This window comes from Triturus cristatus, chromosome 3_2 (genome assembly GCF_964204655.1).
Source record: "Triturus cristatus chromosome 3_2, aTriCri1.1, whole genome shotgun sequence".
Classification (NCBI taxonomy): Eukaryota; Metazoa; Chordata; class Amphibia; order Caudata; family Salamandridae; genus Triturus; species Triturus cristatus.
In genome coordinates, this window is record NC_140584.1 from 162,418,890 (window position 1) to 162,441,066 (window position 22,177).

The following is a 22,177-nucleotide window of genomic DNA, read 5'->3' on the forward strand; positions in this document are numbered from 1 at the left end:
CTCAACTTTAAAAACATTTGGTGCTCTCACCTTTCACCCAAAATAGAATTTAATGCCTGCCACAAGCAAGAGAGGAAGCAGTGTCTTAAAGCCCATATTTGACCTCTGCACTGGTGGATTATAATTCCTAGGGAAGTGTTCAGAGCAAAATGTTAAAAAGAAATGTGTACAAAATATTTACAAAGCCAATAAAATTTAATGTTTTTTCCCTACCTGAATGTGTTTTGTGATGGCTTGGTTTCATTCTGAGGTGTGTACACGCGGGGGGGAGAATACAATATCGACCAGAGTGGTAAAAATACAACATCGAGAGGAAGGTGCTTTGAGTTCTCATAACATGTCTCTTATTCAGTTACTCCCCAATGGACCAAGAGACAGATGAAGCCACAAGACAGCATACATGTGCACTGATCTTGTAGTTTGGAACCTTCACTGAGTGTGGGAAAGTACTAAGGGGTGTGGTGGGATGAGGTTGTCACACACTAAAGGTAGAACATGTTATTACCTGAAGTATCAAATGCCCAAATTGCCATTCTGCTATTTGAGTGTACTGTAGAACATCATGTTGCACGATTGTTGGCAGTAGCAACCTCAGTATGCAAAGAAACCCATCTGTATAGGACCAGGGTGAGGGGGAGTAGAAGAGGCCAGATCTGGAGAGGAAGGAAGCAGAGAGGGTAGGTGCTTAGCGGGACAATTTACAGACTGAGTATAACTGCTGGCCTCAGACCTCTTTGAAACAATAATTTCACAGGACAACCATTTCAACAAGCATTGGCATGTTGTACAGCAACGTAGAGTCGAGTGGAGTGGCATGGTGTAGAGGGATTAGGAGTGGCGTAGAGTGGAGTGGGGGAGAGTGTGTTGGAAAAGAGTGGCCTGGAGGGGCGTAGAGTGAAGTGGCATAGAGAGAAGGGGCATAGAGTGGGATGGTGTAGAGTGGAGTGGCGCAGAGAGGTGTAGAGTGGAGTGGCGTGGCATAGAGTGGAGTGGCGTAGAATGCCGTGCAGTAGAGTGGTGTAGAGTGCAGTGATGTAGAATAGAGGGGCATACAGTGGAGTGGCATAGATTAGAGTTGAGTAGAGTGGAGTGGGGTTTACTGGAGTGGCGTGTAGTGGAGTACAGTGATTTAGAGTGGTTTGGGGTGGCATAGAGTAGTCTAGTGGCATATAGTGGAATGGAGTGGCATAGAGTAATTGCCATAAAATGGAGTGGAGTACAGTGGCTTGGAGAAGTGTAGAGGACCAATGAATGAAGTGGGATAGAGTGGTGTAGAGTGGCACGGTGGAATGGATTGGTGTAGAGTGGAGTGGCACAGATTGAAATGGCGTGACATAGATTAGAGTGGAGTAGAGTAGAGTAGAATGGCGTAAAGTGCAGTGGCGTGGAGTAGAGTGGTAATACCAACAACTCCCTTTCCCTGATCCCCCTGCCCACGCATCCTATCAGGGGCCCCTTTCTGTGTGAGTAGTTTTAAAGTAGAGTGTTGCAGATTAGAGTGGTGTAGAGTGCAGAGGTGTTAAAGTGCAGTGACCTAGATTAGAGTGCGCTGGAATAGAGTAGAATGGTGCAGAGTAGAATGCAGTGGCATAAAGTGTAGTGTTGTAGAGTGCAGTGGTGCAAAGCAGAGTAGACTGGCGTGGGGTAGATTGGTGCAGAGTATAGTGCAGGGACATAGAGTTCAGTATTGTAGAATGGTGTACAGTAGAGTTGCATAGAGTGCAGTGACATAGAATAGAGTGGTACAGAATAGAGTGCCGTATAGTAGAGTGGTGCGAAGTAGAGTGCAGTGGCACAAAGTACAGTGGTCCACGGTAGAGTGACGTAGAATGCAATGCCGTATAGTAGGGTGCAGTGGTGTAGAGTACAGAATAGGGAGGGTGGAAGGGAAAAGAAGCAACATGGAAGGGAGACAGGTGGGAGAGAATAGAAACTACATAGACGGAGATATGGGAGGACTGAAAACAAAAGCACTCATATGGTGTGCCTGAACACAAAAAAAGAAGCTCTAAAAACAGGATCAGTGGATGGACACAAGTACAAGGTATATGCCCCAGTGGTGGGCCAGACACAAGAAGAGGACATGATGCCTGCTTGCCGTGACAAATGGGAGCGAAGCAAATCTGAGTGACACTGAAGCTAACAAATGGTAAGCTATGGGTAGGCTGTAAGCCCACTGTATCTAAACAAAAGTATCGCAGAGACAGTGCAGCAGTGGCGTAGCTAGACCTTTTGCGGCCTGTGGCAGTACCTGCATTTGCCGCCTGCAACGGCCGCTGGTGGAGAGGTGGGGGTTCTGGTGATTCCTGCTCCGTGACAGCTGCAGGTAGGAGCGGGGGAAGGCCACCACCCCCAAAACTCATGCCGCCGAGGGCGGATCTCTCCTTCTCCCCCCTCTGCTAAACTACTGCTGTGCATGCGCTGTCTAGGCCAAACCTAAAAACTGGAGTAAATCTTCTTTCTTTACAATCAGGGTATTTTACAGTTCTATTATATTATTTTAGGTTCATAGAGAATAACATATTTTAAACACAGACCTTTTAACAAGCTTCATTTTTAGAAAATGTGCTGCTTCCTTATAAACTGTTGTGTGTTTATGCATTGCTCCAAGATCATGCATTGTTCCATGCCCCACTGGGAGATAACATAGAGTCCGCAAAGAAGAATCCGAACAAATACATATCTGGGTTTAAATACCCCGTGTAAATTATGGTATGTTCCTTGACTACCTGAGATTGGTATCAGACCTCTTCCTGAAGACTAATGGTTCAGGTCAAAACAGGAAGGCCGTATCTACTTTAAAGTGAAATTGCACTGTTTTTGTTGTTTCTTTTTTTTAGCTAGGTAAATAACTTCCTCACCAAGCGATTATTCCAAAACTTACTCTCCTCCCCTTTTCTATGTAAGTCAAGGGCGTAACATAGGCCCCTGGTGCCACCTATGGTGCAGGGGTGCGAGGGTGCCCTCAACCCTTCAGTCCCCCTAATCTTTGGGGGTTGGGACATGGCCCAAAGCAATCGGATAGTATATATAGAAGACATTCTGCAGCTGGGGGGTCCCTTCATTTTATCTGACACAACTGATATAAGCCATGTTACCTCTGTCATTTTATATTATGTTACAAAACAAAATAAATCACACACACGTGTAAATGTGAAAAAATCCCTGTGAAGGCTAGTAGAATTAAACCTCCTCTATAAACAGCTACCCACTGCACAGCCCTGCTGTTGTGTGAACTCTCTTGATTTTGTGCAGCAGAGGGACGCTCCTTTTCTACTGCGCGTGCTTCCTGCTGAAAGGCGTTTATAAGTACAAGCCATTGCACTGTGCCAAGAGTGGGCTGTGATTCATTTCTTTAATGTCAGACTACCAGCCCTGCATCTTCTGAGACGATTACATATTGAACTGCTCAGCCTTGGAAAGCAGAAAGTAGAATCTCCATCTGTGTGCAAGAAGTGATCTTCTGATAGTATCTGAGAAACGTCTGAATTAAACAAGCATTGGCATAGCCAATATGTCGTGCCTTTGGGACCTTATTAGTGGTTAGCCAGAGGTTTTGGCTTTGACTTTGTTTTTAAGCTATGTTGTGGAGCAGTGTGGCCGCTGTTTAGCCTGTTAAAAAATTATAATAAAGAAGATTGTCCACATTGTTTTGCAAACAGGTGCATGCATTACCATGTGGAATAGCAGAAACGGTATTGAGCTTTACTAGGCAAAGTTGCAGCTTGCTCGCACCTTTTAGCAGCTCCTGTTACTCACGCTGCTGCTGCCTTGGTGCTGAAAGTTAAACACCAGAAGGGCACTCTCCCTTTAACTGAATTACCTTTGAATTAGATGGTGGTGGCGCAGAGCTCCAGGGCCCCTGGCAAACAAATATGCAACAAAAAAAAAAATGCGAACGGGCTGGGTTAGGGACGAACAGCTGACTACTTGGGGGCGGGGAGGGGGGGGGAGATAAGAGCACACTGGTGTCAGGCAGTGGGAGGCCTACTTTGTTAATTAGTGGTTAGTGGTGGTTGTAGAAGTTGCAGGCAGGTAAAAAGATGGAAGTAGGGGGTGAGCTTGAAACAATAAAAGGCAAAAAGGTTGAGGGCGGGGCTTTACAAGTGCTGGCACGCCCAAGCAGTGAGGCATGCATCTGAGCACAATTGGGCCAAAGGAACCAAGGGGCAGGTCTGCAGGTTTATTGGGGCAGGCTAAAGGTGACCCTAACTGTTGTTTCTGCAAAATCCTTGGCAATTATACTGGGCAGGGAACTTAAACCTGAAACTCACGCCAAGAATCAACCCAGCAGTTTTTCCAACTCAAATATTACTTCTTAACCACCAAATACCCTGAAAAATGCTGTGCAATCTTTTGTGCTTTCCTGCATTGACTGTGAGAAAGCACTTTTCATTGGGTTGCTCCATTAGAGGCTGTGCTGCATGCCAGGATTGTCTCAAACACACGCATATATCACACTAGTCCCCGCCTCCTAAAAATGGCTCCCGTTAGAGGCAAACTGCACTTATACAACTGCTTGTTTAATCTACACGGCGCTGCACTTAAATACCCCTCACACTTCTCTCAGAAACAGAACATCTGTGGAGGCTCCCTCTTGGAGAAAAGTCTACAGATCACACACTTTGTGGAAAGGTCCTCCCCTGCCCATTCCTTCTCTGGGCATGCACCTAAGAGAAGGAACTCCCTACCAGTACAGCGACTGCATATCTCTCTCAGCCTTACAACCGCACTTTTTCAAGAAGCACTTTAATACTTGAAATCCTTCTTTCTCTGATATTGAAAACCATTTTCCTCTCTTCAAAACCCAGTGGGTGCAAATCTAGCTGCCCTTTCTGTAGTTTATGGCTATGATTGTACATCTTGTGACCAGAATGCAGCTGTCATTAAACCGGTGCGTGATGTGAAGTGCTTCATAAAAAAATCCAGTAAAACGCAAAAGTTGATGCCTCCTATTCTAACAGTTGCACCTTGTGCTAAATGCGTGTGGAGAAGAAACCATTATTTTAATACATTTAAAGGCGCTATGCTAAGTGGTGTCGTTATTTACATGTATCTAATTTTCTAGTCCATACTGCCTTATCTGTTACTGAAAGAACTTAATTCAGCCGAAAGCTCACCTCAGCGAAAGCTGGTGAGTGGACGAATGAATGAATGCATTTATAGAACGCAGACGTTAAATCGCTAGCATCTTCAGGTTTTTTTTTTAGCCTCCAAAGCTTTAACAATCTGTCTCAATGAACTGAATGTCAATTTTCCTGTGAAAATGTGCCCTTGTTGTTTGTGACTTAGTTACTCTATGTTTAAAAGTCCTATTTCCAGAAACGAGCAATGAACGTTAACCACATTTGAAGCAAACGATGTAGTCTTCTAAAATGATATCTCAATGTTCGTTTTATGAAGGAAATAATGGTTTCCTTCATGCCAGCTGAAATGGATACATAGTAAAAAATCTGCCTTCTCGGCGAGAAAGCACTGAAATAATGTCGTAAAGAAAAGAACAGCGTTAGATTGTTCTTTAAAGCCAGATCAGTGGCGTGCGTCTGAGAAACAAAACAAGCATTTGTAATGCAATAGGTCTCGCATTTCATCGAGTTTAAGCTATTGGTGTTGTAAATGACAATGCCTTTTATTTGTTTTTAAAAAAAGGCATTTTCATTTACAATGCCAATAGCTTAAACTTGCATAAATGCGAGACCTATTGCATTGCAAATGCTTGTTTAAGTCTCTGGCCATACAGAACTTAGAAAGATTAACATGTAGTGCTATTTATATATTGGAATGTATATTACTTGCTGGCAATCTAAACTGGAGAGGCCAAGTACTGTAAGTGTATGCCATGCCTGCCACCACATCCACTCCCCCACCTTTATTTCCTCAGTTTGTTTCCTCGGTTTGTTCCTAAACTGAGCATCAGAATGCTGCAGAATAGGCCATATTTCTAGACTGAGCAACTAGTCTGTCCTTGCCATGCTATGCGCCTTGATCCCTTTTACTGGATACAGAAGGGCTAAATAGTTCAGCCTGTGCTTGCCAACAGTGGCAGATCTTACTGCTTCTTTTGGATATACAGAAGCTGTGTCGCTGTTTTTGTCCATTCCATCAATCATCTTGAGGATTTGTGTACCTCTACTCAGTTAAGTAAGAAATAAAAGGTGACCCTGCACCATTTGATACCAGGTAAAGGTTTGTTTCAATGTAGATGTCATATTTGAGTCCTCCTAATATAGTGAAATGCCGCAGTTTATGAGCCCAGTGCCTTCTCACCAGATCACACTTTCATAAGACACCAGTGGCCAGGGTTGTGTAGGAGAGGGAAACAAATGAAATGTTGTGTTGCTGTGTGGTTTTATGAAATTAAGATTTCAGGAATGCCCTTTATAATTATATCAGTTTTATCCTATCAATCACTTTGACTACTTACATTTAAAGCTCTCTTCGGATAAAATTAAAAATAAAAACAATAAAAATACAGGTGGAGCATACTATGAGTAGAGGGACACAAGGGGAGAGGGATGTCATGAGAGAAGAAGAATGAGTGAGACATAGAAGAGGTTCTAGGGAAAAGCAGTAGAGGGAGAAGACAAGCTGAGAAAACAAGTGAGGGGTACATTGGTAAAGGGAGATAGCAAAACACAAGAGAGGATGTTCAGAAGTAACACAAAGAAAGAGAATACATATAAGAAAAAGGGAACTAGAAAGCATAAACATATTTACAGAGGAGGAACAATCTGTGTAAAAAGCACTAATTAAAAGAGGAAGAGAAAGTGGAAGGTGAAGTGCGGGGTGTGTAACCGATGTACAAGATGGAGAAAGAGAATGATTGAGAGACTTGGAGAAAGAATGGGAGGAAAAGGGAGTGATACGATGAAAAATAGTGATGTGGGGGAGAACATGAGAGAGTGGAAGGAAAGGAGACATGTACAGAGAAAAGCAGAGAGAGGTAGAGCAACAAAGAACGAGAGAGGCAGAATAGACAGAGTTTGAGAGGAATGTTGATAGAGAAATAAGAGTCAGCATAAAGGAGCAAAATGAGAGCGTGAGAGGGAAATTGGTGATAAGATATGACTGTTTGGGGCTGAATTTAAGATTGATCAGGATTTCAGCAATGTTAGCGACCCATTTCACTTTCAAATGAAAAAATGCACTCATTTCTGTGAATGGCTGTAGGCCCCTACCCAGAAATCCCCTTGTAAAGAAATACTTGAAGTTCTATTAAAGTCAGTGCAGAAATTCCCACAGGGCAGAAGTTTTTTTCTTATCATTAATGGCGGCCAGGCCCCCCGAAACATACACTCCTGGCTAAGGGCCTGGTCATAACTTCGAGGATTTCCCGTTATAAGCATATCATGCAATTCCCGAAATTACGTGAATTATGCGAGCATAATTTAAATTCCGCCAAGGCCAACTGCAGATAGGCAAATTAAGGGAACACTGACAGAGTGCACTCCCTACAGAAGGCGCCATAGGAGGCGTGATGGACAGCCAACTCCTGCATCTAATGCACCAGTTTTCCTCAAACTAAACACAGTTTAAAACAAAAAAAAGAAAACATTGTGGATTTTTTGCTATTAAAACCGGCGTTTTGGTCATGTTAGAGATGCTTCCTTTCTCTCTGAAGAAACACAAGTGTAATCTCGTACCTCCCACACGTGGCCGCTCAGCGTGGAGCCAGCCGCTGTTGCTGAAGAGTCCCTCTCTACAGCGCCAGAAGCGTAACTATGGTTACCGTCGCAGGTGCAGTGCCACCGGGGCCCGGAGGTGTAAGGGACACACTGCACCCCATTTATGACTCGCTCGTCCTACCCAATCGGGATACAGGGGTGGGTGGGGAAGTGTTTTCCTCGCTGTGTATGGTATAGGTTGTGTGCACTGGAGGATAGACGCGGATATATTAACAAACCTCAAACATTTCCACGAAAATCTTCAGTTTCAGAGAAGTTATGGTTACGAAATACAACTGAAAAATAGGTCTCGCTTTTGGGACCTTATAAGTATTTAGTTATGCAGCACAATATCCTATAACTGTTGCATGGCTAAACACTTATAAGGTCCCAAAGGCGAGACCTATTGGCTATGCCAATGCTTGTTTCCAGCATCTATTCTTTAGTCTGTAGCCTGTGTCTGGCTTTAGCTGGACCCAAGTTTACAAAGCAAGACAGAGGGCAGAGGGAGTCTGCGGCTGTCACGGTGGGTCACGACCAAAAAGCCGCTCAAATAAGAAAGATTTATTCCCGTTGGGAACACTTCAGGTATCCATAAATGTTTTATATCTCTCTACCAAGTTAAAGAAGAAAAAAGGGAATATTTCTGATGTGAAATCAACAATAGCCCTGGGATGTGATGACAGCTGGAGAATGTGTTGTTCTGGTCAGCAGTTCCTGATTTGTTTTCAGACTTTGCGCAGAATGGTTTAAGGGCTACACTTCTCGCTGAGGTTTTTGAAGGGGCAATCCATTTGCATCTCCACATCTGAGTAATTCTTACGCCGTACCAAAGAAAATAATATAGTGCTGAGGTGCTGCTATTCTGTGCTGTACTATGCAGCGCTATAATATGCAGAATATATTATGTACCTCCATTCAGGAACGGTGCTTTAAAAAAGGCAGTCTTTAAGCCCGACCTTTCCAGCTCCTGAAGAGACACAGAGGGCGGGGTGGAGGTGGAGAAATTCAGGCTGGCAAATGGTAAGCACTTTCGCGGCCGCTTTGATGTTCTCAGTGGCCGCGCGGCTCACTGAGAACATCGAAGCGGCCGCGAAATGATCACGCAGGCTGCCAAATGGTGCGCGCGCCCGGCGCACATGCACTGTATTTGGAGGCCTGCAAGCACTAGTTTGCACTTCCAAATCCCCCTGTTTCCAAAAGCTCTAGCGAGAGCAGCGCTAAAGCGCTGGCTCAGGCGAGACCTAAAAGACGTGCTCCCCATTGACTGCTGAGCTTGTAATGCCATCAACCGGCCCAATTATGAAACAATGCACTCTTGTTTACAGTGCCGTTTACTTGTCAGGCTCGCTTCACTAAATGCATGTTGGACTGCTGTTTGTTCATGTCGAGACTCGAGAGCGAGAGGAGGGCAGAACCTGGCCTGGGAAGAGCCCGTGTTTTCAGCCCGAGATAAGCCCATCAGGCAATGACAGCTGACAGCCACCTGGGAGATGGCGGGGAGTCTGTCACGGGGTGTGAACACACCACGAGTTACGCACAGCGGTTAGGTGCGAATCACACGCGAGTGAGAGACAACTATTCCACGGTGTCTTCTTCATCACTTTAAAACAATCTGAGTCACAGTCGCAGACTTGTCACAGCGCACGCCAAGCCCCCCCACCCCCCTGCCACCCCCAGGGTGCGCCCCAGCTGGAATACAGGCCGCAGGCACAAACAAGCATTGGCATAGCCAATAGGTCTTGCCTTTGGGACCTTATAAGTGTTTAGCCATGCAACAGTTGCATAACTAAATACTTATAAGATCCCAAAAGCGAGACCTATTGGCTATGCCAAGCGGCCGTACGGCCACGAAAGTGAAAGTGATCACGATCAAACAGCAAAGCGGCCGTGCGGCCGCAAAAGTGAAAGTAATCGCGGGAAAGCGCGGCGCCCGCGCACATGCACTGTAGCTCTAGGCGGGCCTGGTAGCACTTTTTGGAGCCCTCTCAATAAGTCTCGCCAGACCAGCACATGCGCTGGGTTAGGCGCAGCCGCGGTGCGTCCATTGGGGCGTAGGGGCGTAGCCCCACCAGCCCTGCTGCTTGGACCCGCGGCTGCCGTACGGTAAAATAATTAAAATAAATATTTTTACATTTACTTAGTTAGCAGCACAATATTTATCCGGTGCCGCCGGGCAGCACCCGACTGAATCGGGAGCGCGCAGGGGGGGCGGGCTGCCCTGGTGATTGAATGATTGACACTGTGTGAGTCACACAGTAGTGTGAGGTCTTAGTTTTTTTCCCGCATGTATGCTTCGGGCAGCAACTTGCCCGAGCATGCGCACCCAGGCCGGCCCCATTAGCTAGTAGGGGGGGGTGCAGGTTTATGCTGGCGGCAGCCCCTGGCAGCAAAAGGGCGACAGGGCGAGCAGTTAGTGTGCCCTCCAAGCCAATCCTGGCGCTGCATGCAGCGCCAGGATTGGCCGTCACCGCGCAGCACAGCAGGGGCAATCCATATTGGATGCCGAGTGTGGGTGGCTCAGCCGCCCTGCACAATGGCCAATCACTGTCTCTGACTTAATGTAGTCATGCAGTGATTGGCCATTTGCGGCGCGCGGCGCTGCAGTGTCGTCGTTGGATCCGGTTCACGTTCCCTTCAGCCTGGTGGTAACGGTTCACTCACTCGCCTCGTGGTCGGACCTCGTGGGTGGTGTGTGGAGTGGACTAGAAGTTCAATCAGGCGTGGTGGTGGTAAGTATCCGTGTGACGAGGAGTGTTGTCCATGCCGTAGCTAGCTGTAAAAGCCAAGGCACACGCATAAACAGAAGTCGTTTCAGGAATGTAATATCAGAGGCCAGAGGGGTATTGCGCAAGATTCTTGTGACTCTCTGTGAATCCTGCTTCCACCGTAAGAATGTCCCCCCAATGTGTGGAAACCTCTCTGTTGCTAATTGGGCACGACGGGCACATTAAGCTGGCATGGAACGCTAGCTGACAGCACACATTTGAGCCTACATAATTTAAGGGCTTGGAAATCTGATTTTGCTAAGCGGATATTTTTGGTAAAACAGCCTGTATTCACAAACTGTTTAAAGGATATTTGCCTAATTGTAACCCCGCAGGATGGAAGCAGTAATAACACCTTTTAGACGTGTGTGCTGGTCTGGCGCCATTTTAATTTGCAGTGGCGGTCAACCCGAGCCTTCCAATAGACTGCAACTACAAGTGATGCCCGGGAGCAAAGGACAACGGTCCGCCCTTTGTTCTTCAGTCTAAGACACACATGAAACGTAAATGGACAGCAGAACTGAAGAACAAAGGGGGGACCGTTGTCAGTGTCTAATGGCGGAAATAACAAAGATATTAGCGGTGTCTCCAAAGCGTTCTGTTAATTGAAGGAACACATCAGGTAGCTGCAGAAACTATGGATTCTATCAGGCGTTGATTAAAACGCTACAGGGGAAGAACAAATGCTTCAGGTGGAAGAAAATAATCAGCCTTTTGCAGGCAACCTTTTCAAAATGTAACTCAACAACACGAGGTGACAATGTTGTTATTTTCAAGATGTTTTATGTTCACTCAGCTGCTTTAATGTGACTAAATGCACATTGCCATTCCACCCGCATGTTGCGAGCACTCTTAATTTTGCGAGCACTTTTACTTCATTGGTTTTGGGGTGCATGGGAACCCTTGACTTGAAACTGTGTTCCCTGTACAAGAGAGGGAAGAGAATCACAAAACCTGGCTCACCCGAGGACACATTTGCTTTCTCAGCTCCATATGTTTTTGGATTTGGGAAGCCTTGGCACTCAGAGCTAAAGCATTGTCCCAGCAGCATGTCATTGTCATACGTCATGACATCAGCGATGTTGTGCTTGCTATGTGAACACAATCGGTGATACCGTGCTACACGTCATAAGCATTGAATCAGCAGATTTCCAGAATTTTCAGGTTTTGTTGGCTAATATAGTTATTCATATTCATTCTTCTTCAGCAAATTTCAAGATTTTGTTTTTATTCACAGTAAAACATGCGTTTGAATGCTTCCAATAAACCTTATCATACCTAAACCACAGGATTTTGAGTTAAATTTGAGGAGGTTTCTAATGATACTGTATGCTCCTTGAGGTGCATATTTAATCTGCTGTCTTTGGCCATGCCTTCTGTAAACACACGCTCAGCAGATACAAGGCATGGCTGTTGGCCATTGCTGGTGTGCCATATGTATTGAGAACAGTTCACGTAAGGCTTGGCCTTTGTCCATGCCATGTATGATCTGCACATGGCACATGGCCTTTGGCCAGGCCAGTTGTGAAGAAGCTTCAAGCGCAGTTCTCATTGAGTATGGTCGGTGACCATTTTCATGTCTAAACTGTGCAAAGTGCATTGTTTTCAGCAATATGTTGTATTTCTTTTATTTATAGAGTTTTATGTAGTGCTGGAGTGGGTGCATTCATTGGATTTACACAGGGATTTAAGGGGATGAAAAAAACTGTGTAGGTCTCTGAGGCCTGGCCGATGTAATTAAGGGCGTTGCTTAAAAACACGCAAGTTAAAGTCTGCGTCCATACGTCCCGGTTTATGGAGAAGTGTCCCGACACTTTTCTCCTTATTGAATAAATGTCCAGGTTTTCGGGTACTGTCTAGGTTGAGCATGCATGCAGGTGTTAAAAAGAGGTGCGCATGCTCAGTACTGGAGAAGTTGAACAACACAGCATTCTAAAACCTTTTTTTCGCGGACTGTTCCGAGGTCCCAACACTATTTTCTAATTTAAATACATGGCCCCCATTGGCCCGGTTTTTTAAGATACATAAGCAACCCTGGCTTCGTTGTACATCAAATTGAGAATACTGCAAGTTGTGATATGGTTAGACTGAAGGCAAGATAACTAGTATTTTTGAAGTTACAGTAGTGGCAGTGAAGGGTGTTAGTGCGGCAGAATTAAGATTTTGACGGTGAGGGCAAACATGGAGAGCTGGATAGTGACCCGTCTCGGCACCAGCTTTTTTTTTTTTGTAAACTTCCGGTGCTGAGCACTGGCAGGACCCGGTCCACTTAAAGCCCTGGATATACATTTGCACAAATTAATGTTTGTGAGGTGCTCGTTTGATTGAGACTGCAGGATCAAACAATTGAGATGGAGACAGCTAAGCAGTACCGAGGCTGCACTGTCACTGTGGAAAAGAAAAATGCCAGAAAAAGACTACAAAAGTGTTTTTATATTTTGGATCCATTTCACAGGGGAACAAAAAATAAACGAAAGGAGGAAAGAGAGGCTGAGAACTAATCCTTGAAGTCACAGTTTTCAGTAAGTGAGGAGGAGCTAGTCCTAAAGAGAGGGAATAAGCTGAAAAAAGAGAGGGGGCAGAGCAGAAGTGGACACTGCCCTTGCCTTTTCTGGGCTAGTCCTTCTCCGCCCGCCACGCCCGTCCCGAACAGCCAGGAACGCCGAGCCTTCTCTGCAGAGTTCAAGTCTGGCAGGAGTCTCAAACATCCTGTGATTCTGGGAAAATCACTCAATATCCCAGTGCCTAAAAATGAATATGTCCGTTTGTAATACAACTGGTGCTCAAGGCACTGCTTTTGTCAGAGAGATCCTTTTGTTACTTGCAGTTTCTAAGTTAAAATCCTAACATACAACAGAGAGCTATTAACTGTCATCTAAGAGCTGGATGCAAACTGCAAGGAAAAATTTGGAGCGTTATGTTTTTTCCCCACAGTCTTTGTTTCATTACCCTACTGTTTCAAAAATAAATTGTTATCTTTTCATTTTCAGCACCTGACAACCTGAAACATTACCGCATTTTGGGGCAATTTTCCAGCAAACAACAAGAGGACCCCAACCTCCTTTGCTGCTCTCTCACCCGACCCCGGCTACAACCCAGCAAACACCAGTGTTAAAGGTAAGGAAACTGATGCTATATATTTTTTTACATGGGAGTTAGGGCTATGTATGTATGTGGTCACTCTCAAGGCCCTCAAGCAGTGTCTTTCAGTGCCTCCAGCAACCACTATGGCACAGAGAGGCAGGAGGCAGTACGGCTCTATTTTTAGCAGTCATTTGAGATGTATTAGGATAATGCACAAGATATATGTATAATGTATTTATACTGAAATTTGATATTATTGCACTGCATCTTATACGTTGTACTTTGATTATTGACAGGTTTCTTTAATATATATATATTGGTAAGGCCAGCAACACACCATCATGAATACAGTACAAGAGCTGATTACAAAGTCATTCCAGTCACGGCCACTTGAACAAAAACTACAGATAAAACAATTAGGACCTCATCAGCCTGAAATAAACGTACAGCAAACTACCCAGGACAGAGGAAAAATGTCAAAACGTACATTCTCAAATGCCTGGTACACAAAAGCTGATTGGCTTACAGTGTGCCCTATAAGAAATTCTCTGTTCTGCTTCCCCTGCTTGCTGTTTGGTGGTGACTTTTCTTGGACACGGCAAGGAATGGTCGACCTGAAGCACATCGCTGAAAAAATAAAGAAGCATGCGCTCACAAGAAATCATCTGGAAAACCTGACAAGACTGGGAATGTTGGGGGAAGACGCACCAATTGAGCAGCAGATAAATGATGCGTATCGCAAATACATTCAAAAACACAATGAAGCTGTTGATAAGAACAGACAAAATCTATCCAAGATCATTGATTGCATTAGTTTCTGTGGTGCTTTCGAACTGGCATTGCGAGGCCATGACGAATCAGAAACTTCCTCAAAACCTGGAATCTTCCGAGGCCTAGTGGATTTAATGTCAACCATAGACCAGGATTTGGAAAGACATTTAGCACATGCTACAGTCTTTAACCCTTTTGCCTCGGCGGGAATTCCGCCGCGGCGCTGGGGGGTGCGGGGGGGCAGCGCGGTGGCGCTGTGCTCATGACGGAGCCGCTCCGTCATGAGCCACGGTTGAGCTGTGCTCATGACGGAACGGTTCCGTCATGACTCCGCCCATTTGCGTTGTCCCCCCGCACAGGCGGGGAAACAGCGCCGCGTAGGCGGAGCGGCCGCCAACGGCCGTGACATGACGGAACCGTTCCGTCATGAGCACACGGCAACCGTGGCTCATGACGGAGCGGCTCCGTCATGAGCGGGGAAGGGGTTAAGGGCACCTCTAATACAACACAAAATGAACTCCTTGACTGTATGCTCGAAATTATAAGAAGCCATATTGTGCAAGAGTTGCGAAACACAGACTTTGTGGCTATTCAGGCTGATGACACCACTGATGTGTCCACTCAAACACAGTCCGTGTTAGTGTTTCGGTACCTTGACAGTGACAGAAACGTTGTGGAAAGATTTTATGGCTTCACGCATTTAAGTGACTCTGGTGCAGCAACCTTCACTGAAGCAATACTGTGTCAACTGGACTTAATTTTCCCGGACCTGCCTCAAAAACAAAAACTTATCGCACAAAGCTATGATGGTGCGTCCGTAATGAGTGGAAGCCTTAGTGGAGTACAGAAACGAATTCGAGATGTGTACCCTAATGCTCATTTTGTGCACTGTTACGCCCACCAACTCAATCTTATTATGCAACAGGCGGTATCAAAGATCAGAGAGACACGAGTTTTCTTTCAGGATATCGGAGGCATAGCAGCATTCTTCACACGTTCCCCCAAAAGAACAGAAGCCCTTCATGAGATTGTGGACAAAAGCGTACCAAGGGGATCCTCAACTCATTGGAACTTTCACATTCGTACAGTCAACTTAATCTTTGAACAGAGGGAGGGCCTTGAGAAATGTTTTGTCGCCATAGCATCCAGAGCAGACTTTGATCACACAAGTCAGAGTGAAGCCCATGGCTTTATTAGAACACTACAAGACAAAGAGTTTCAGTTCTTACTGTTTTTATTTCATGACATAATGATTCCTGTTGATGTGTTATACGATCAGTTGCAAAGAAAAGACCTAGATACTGTCTCTGTGAAAGCCAATACATCTGCATTTGTACAACAGATTATGAAAGTGAGAGATGGGGTTGAAGATTTAGAGAGCAAACTGCCGGAGCATTCTATTTTTGCAAACCGCAGACAAAACATCACCTTTCTGGTTCAAATTGGAAAGGAGATATGTGACATTGTAATTGTGCAGGCAAAAGAACGTTTTTCATTCACAAAACATTTGGTGAGTGCAACTTTATTGCAAAGTACAGAGTTTGCACAATATGACGAATCCTTCCCTGAGCGTGCTCTGAATAAGGCTGTGGAAGCATATCCTATGCTCAAAAAAGAGCAGCTGAGAACTGAGTTAACTGTACTCTACGGAATGCCTGTGTACCGGAAGGCCAGAAGCGCCTTGACTTTGCTGAGTTTAATTCATAAAGTGCATATGGAAAACTCACTTACAGAGACAGTGAGACAGTGACTTTACTAAAAATTGTGATTACGACTCCAATGACAACAGTAAAAGCTGAACGATGTTTTTCAGCCTTAAAGCGCATAAAGACATTCCTCAGGAACACCATGCTAGTGGAAAGACTAAATGCTTTGGCGATGCTATCTGTAGAGAGCAAGCTAGTCCAAAAGATACCGGACTTCAACATGAAAGTAATTGACAAGTTTGCTACACTGAAAGACAGACGAGCGGATTTCATTTACAAAAAGTGAATGCTGCTACTTGTTTGTTGAATACAAAAAATTCTGATTGAGGTAAGAAATGCATTGTTATCTCTGTTTTTAAAAGTTTTGTAGTGTTTGTTCTATTTGGAGACTACACAGATTTGCTCACCTTTGTTCACTGGCCGGACCTGTCTCCCGCAGGGTGAACGATTCATTGCTTGTGTTGCCTATCAAACCTTTCCCCTTGGCAAATTGCGAAAACCTTTATACCATTTATATTTGGGGTACTTGCGTGGACCTATGTGAAGTGTGTGTACAAAGCTCAGCTCAACCAGAATCACGGTAACAGCGCATTGCGCTGCCTCTTTTATATTGAGTATATTGTAAGACTGTTTTTCTTCCCCCGCCTCTCCTTGTTTTGTTTCCCTGTTTTACCCTTGCTTGCCATTCGTTACTCTAGAGTCTAATATTCAGTATGTTGTAAGACTGTTTTTCTTCCCCCGCCTTTCCTTGTTTTGTTTCCCTGTTTTCCCCTTGCGTGCCATTTGTTACTCTAGAGTCTAATAGAGTTGGAAGGCCGTAGGGGAAGACTGTGGACTTTTCTTCAAGTTCCTGACGCTCCTGCGGAACGAGCCTGGCAACCATTACACTGCTGCGCAACTTCTTCTACTCTTAGAGCTGAGATTTCCATGAGTCTTATAGTCTGAATTCAGCACCTGAGCATAATAGGACAGAATGTATGAAGCTCTGTGGTAATACTGAATAAGCAGCTACCTATGTTATGCCATCTATTAATGTAATAACTGCACTTTCACAATTGCTTTATTAACCTTCCTGCTTTCTCAAATTTGCTTGAAAATGCACGATTTTTCTTCTTTTTTTCCAAAATTTTCGTGGGGGGGGGGGTAACCGCCCCAAACCCCCCTTTTGGGGTTCGGGCACACTCGCTGCACTCGCTCGCTACGGTGCTGTATGCTAATTCGTTTGCGCACCACCACTTTAAAATCTCACCCACCGCCCCTGGTTAGGCGAGACCTAAAAAACACATTCAGATTACCAGCGGAGCGGCTCTCAAACCAAAACGACTGCAAGAAATGCGCAATTCGGTCTGAGGAAATAAATCGTGGGTTACCACAAACCGTGCACTTGGTATTTGACACCAAGGATAACAGAAAGCTTGCGCGCCTTTTACAAGTGATGTATTTGCCCAGCCTGCTCCTAATATGTCCAAATCGGTCCCCTGGGTCTGTGCAGGCAGGAAGCCGCATATTTTCTGTCAGGAGATGGTAATCTAAACCAGCCCCACAAATGCACTGCTCTCTGTGACATGTCCTGTCCTGGAAGTGATTTTCTGGTGAAGGCAAGCAAGGTATGCTCAAAATTCATGCTGTCTCCCGTAAAACTCAGCCACCTGTGCGCTCATACCAATAAATGCATGGTGATGAAAAGTCGTCACCCAGCCACTGAAAAGTGCTAATTTAGCGGATTTTCGGCACTAGAACAAATGTGAGCAGATACCCGAAAACCTTCGGGTGAAGTTTGCGCTATAAATACAAGGGAGCATGACGAAACTTCTGTTAAGAATCTTAGTTGCCATGTCAATGAAAAGCTTGGCACAAGATGGCGTCGGACCGTCCACTGTCCGTACGTACGCGTGCATGTTCTTAGATTTGGATGAATGGCGAGAGCAGCCATCTTTGTCCATCCCTACGCGTGCATGTTAAGCTTTCAGAGAATCGATCGCAAAAGGCACTCGCATGGCGAGAGCAGCGCATGCACTGCTATCGCCTGGCGAGATCTAAAAATGCAGCTCTGTGCTGTATTAGAGTGCAAAAATACAACACAACTTGTGTTCCAGCAGTTGCCATGTTATTGTGAAAAATGCACACAAGCATTTAAATTAGCATCCGACTGACTAATTTGCGAGTAGAACATTTATCCTCCGTGAGCTTTAGTATTTAATTGCGTCTTAAATAGAAATGTTGCAAAGGTTCCACACAGACTACAGGGCTTAGAAGAATTTTCATACATGCAAAAAAACACCGCTTGGCCAAAAACAGTTGGGAAAAATGATTTCAAGAACAAATTTCATATTATTCATTTTGCCAAACTCTAAGGATCAGGAGAGCAGAACATGAGAGAGAGCAAAAACACACATGCACTCCCATGCAGTGCTCAAAGGAAAAGAACAAGCATTTACAATGCAATGGTCTCGGCATTGGTAAAGTTAGAGCTATTGGCATTGCTCATGACATTATTTTTGTTTATGTTTTTGTTTTTAAAAAATTTCAAGAAACGGCATTGTTATTTACAATGTCAATAGCTTAATCACTCTCCAATGCGAAACCTAGTGCATTTGCACCCACACACAGATTAAGCTATTGACATTGTAAATAACAATGCCGTTTCTTTACATGTTTTAAAAACATAAACAAAAATAATGTCATGAGCAATTCCAATAGCTCTAACTTTAACAATGCCGAGACCGTTGCATTGTAACTGCTTGTTTATCCATGTCACTGGAGTGAGTGTCTACTGCCCCATTCATTTCACTTTCTGCTTCTGTGTGCGAACCCAGATCCTAGTGCTACGGGGAAGGAGCCTGCCAATCCTGCAGGAGGTTTGACTGTACAGGGAGTAGCAGAAGTAGGTTGCCCTGGGTGGAGTATGAGTCTGCCACAAGAAGGAAAATTGTGGAGAGTGATTGTTAGAACCGGCGGTCTCTAGTTGGCAGAGGTATACACTTCCGACAAATAGGGACCAACCAACTCTAGTCAGGGCAAGGGGATTACACACTCAGATAACCCCTGCTACCCCCTTGGTAGCTTGGCAGAGCAGACAGGCTTATCTCAGAGGCAGTGTGTTAAGCATTTATGACCACATACAGTAATAAAGTGAATACACTACAGATGGACACGACACAGAAGTTATTATAAAAATAGTATTTTTATATAAGGCTTAGCACAAGACCAAATAACGACAAAAATATACCACAGTCTTAATAAATACTCTTTGGAAGGAAAAATAATAGTTCAAGTAAGGTTTCTTCTTGGCAAATAGTTCTTTAGCAAAGTATTCTTCTGAGCACAGTTCTTTGGCAACAATGTAACCCCCACAGGAGTCACACGACGTCGAGTCTACCAGATTCCCAAGGTTCGGCGTCGACCGCGAGGAGCGCTACGTCAAGCCTGGAGTCGCAACAGACCCCACAAGTACAGTACCTTGAGAAACGAAGAAAACGAGGATCCACGGCGTCGAGATGTCGGCGTCGAGGTCGGCGTCGATCGTGCCTCGGAGTCGGGTCAATCCGCAGCGGCGTCGAGGGATGTCGGGCCGGAGCAGCGCTCACGGCGTCGAGAAGGGCGTCGAGTCGATGCGATCAGCAGCGGCGTCGGGACGGGGTCGCTTGGAGGTAGAGCCGATACTCACTCCTCACTGGCGTCGATACCGGCGTCGAGACGGGGACACTTGGAGCCGGGGCCGATACCCACTGCTCACTGGCGTTGCTGCTGGCGTCGAGACTGCAGATTTTCCCTTGTGTACTGGAAACAACACTTTCCAGCAATTCAGCAATTCAGTAGATGGTGAAGTCCTTTGGCCCTGTGACTTCAACAGGAGACTGGCACTCTTCCAGTCCTTGGAGATTTTCTAGCAAGTGTTCAGAGAGTACACACCAAGTTCCTCTCTCCTTGTTCCTTGGCAAAAATAAAGAAGCAGCTTTCAGGTTCCTCCACAGCAAAACAGCACTCTGGCAGAAAGGGGAGGCAAGTCCTTAGATCAGCAGGCTTCTTGTCCTTGGTACAGGTTTCCTTGTCAGAAGTGATCTGAGTTCTTGGTTCAGGGGTCCTTCTCTTATACCCCTTTTCTCCTTTGTTCCCTTTGTCCAAGCAGGGAAATTCCCACCATCTCAGGTTTGTTGTGGGTGTTGCCAGGCAGAGGCACCTGGCCTATTCACTGAGCAGGGCAGAGTCCTCAGCCGCCCAGCAGGAGGCGGAGCCAGTATTGTCACTGGTAGGAGCAGGGCTATCAGTCGCCCAGCAGGAGGCGGGGCCAGTATTGTGTCAGGCAGGGCAGGCTACTCTTCCCTCACTCTACGTGTAAACGCCCCATTCACCCCACACTGACTCACTCAGACCTCTGGAGCCACCCAGCCCCTGACACACACACCAAACCAGCAGAGACCGGTAGATAGTTGGACAAGAAAATAGCCACTTTCTAAAAGTGCTATTTTCAAACATAGAATTTAAAAACCATCCATCCTAAAGGGTGTGTTATTAAATTCTGAGTTCAGGGATACTAAACTCGACTTGCTACCATGCTCCCTGAGTCAGATAGATTATAATGGAGTTAATAATCAGTCTGCCCAGTCTGGCCTATTGGAGGCAGGTAGCCCTTCAATAGTGAAAAACGAAAATGGCTGTAATTCACTATTAGGTCATGCCACACACATCAGGGCATGACCTACCTTTTACCAACAATGCACCCTGCCCTAGGGCCTACCATAGAGGTGTCTGGAATGTGGCAAAGGGAAGGTTTAGAGACTGGTAAGTAGGTTTCCTTACCAAGTCGGCATGGCAGTCAGGGACTGCACGCAGGCGCCGCGGTGGCAGGCCTGAGACACATTTTGCACGCTGCTTCTGTGGGTGGCACAACCAGTGCTGCAAGCCCACCAGCAGCAGTTAACTTACACGCCCTTGGCACGCGCAGTGCACTAGACTAGGGTCTGAACAGTAAGTCAACCAAGCCAATCATGGTAACACCAATCAATGTAACAATTTAACATAGGGAGCACTTGCACTGTGGCACTGATCAGCAGTGGCACAGTGCCCAAAGCAATAAACCAGCAAAAACATCGTAAACAGAGGAGGCAAACAGAAAAAAATGGAGGAGAGACTCATGCCAATGATGCCAGGTCTAACAGTGATCCATCTACATGTTCTGAGAATTGTGGGCACTGTCTCTTCATTGTAGCAGTTTCATATGGGAATCACGAACAGCAGTAATTGAGTCTGTAGACAAGAGCCTTGCCCAAGGCAGACTGCCACCGAACCCAAGATTTGTGCTAGAGGCAGACCGTGCCACCACCCAGAAACTATGTCCAAGACGGACTGTACTGCCACCATGAAGAACTGTGTCCAAGGTGGATTGTGCACTGTGAGCAAGGACTAGGCCCCAGGTGAACCCTGCAGCAGGAAACAAAGACCCTGCCACAACTGTGCTCATACTGCTGTGATCCCTGACTCTTGGCAGCCCATCTGCTGCACCTCACCTGAGACTCAGAAGAGAGTTCACTGCTCGCTGGAGACGGATGCATCATTTAGTGTCCATGCCTGTCTGTCAGAGACTGGCCCCTGTTCTTGTTCTAATACTTCCCTCCACTGGATCACAGGCTTTAACTTTAGTCTGCACGTCTTCTCCAAAAAGCAGGAACGAAGAGTTGTGTATTGCCAGGAAAGAACTCCGATGTGCGTGCTGTGGTGACACTGCTGAAAGGGGACTTTTGAATAACAGATCGACATACGGATTTAAAAGGTAACCTGCACGGTAGCCTTGACACATGGCCAATTCAAATTCGAAACCCCTCGAGGAGACAAGGCTGGAATTACCAAAGGAGAGAGGGAGGAAGGAAGGCTGAGAGGGAGGGGGCACCCAGGAAAAGGGGTGAGGTGGGGCAGAATCTATGGCACAGTAGATCTGGTACTGGTGTGTTATTTGTATCCACTAAATTGTTATGAGAGTATTACATTTTAAATGTGTAGTAATTTTCTTTTACTAAAGTAAAACACCAGATTGGACAATCAGTTATTGTGCAGCTGGGCAATTGTTGAGTTCTGAGCTTGCATCCCACCACAATACCCATCTCAGAATGGATAGTCAAGCGCTGAAGCGATTGTACTAGGCCTAGTTCTTCAGACTCATGGTGGATAGACCCCAAGTTATCCGAGG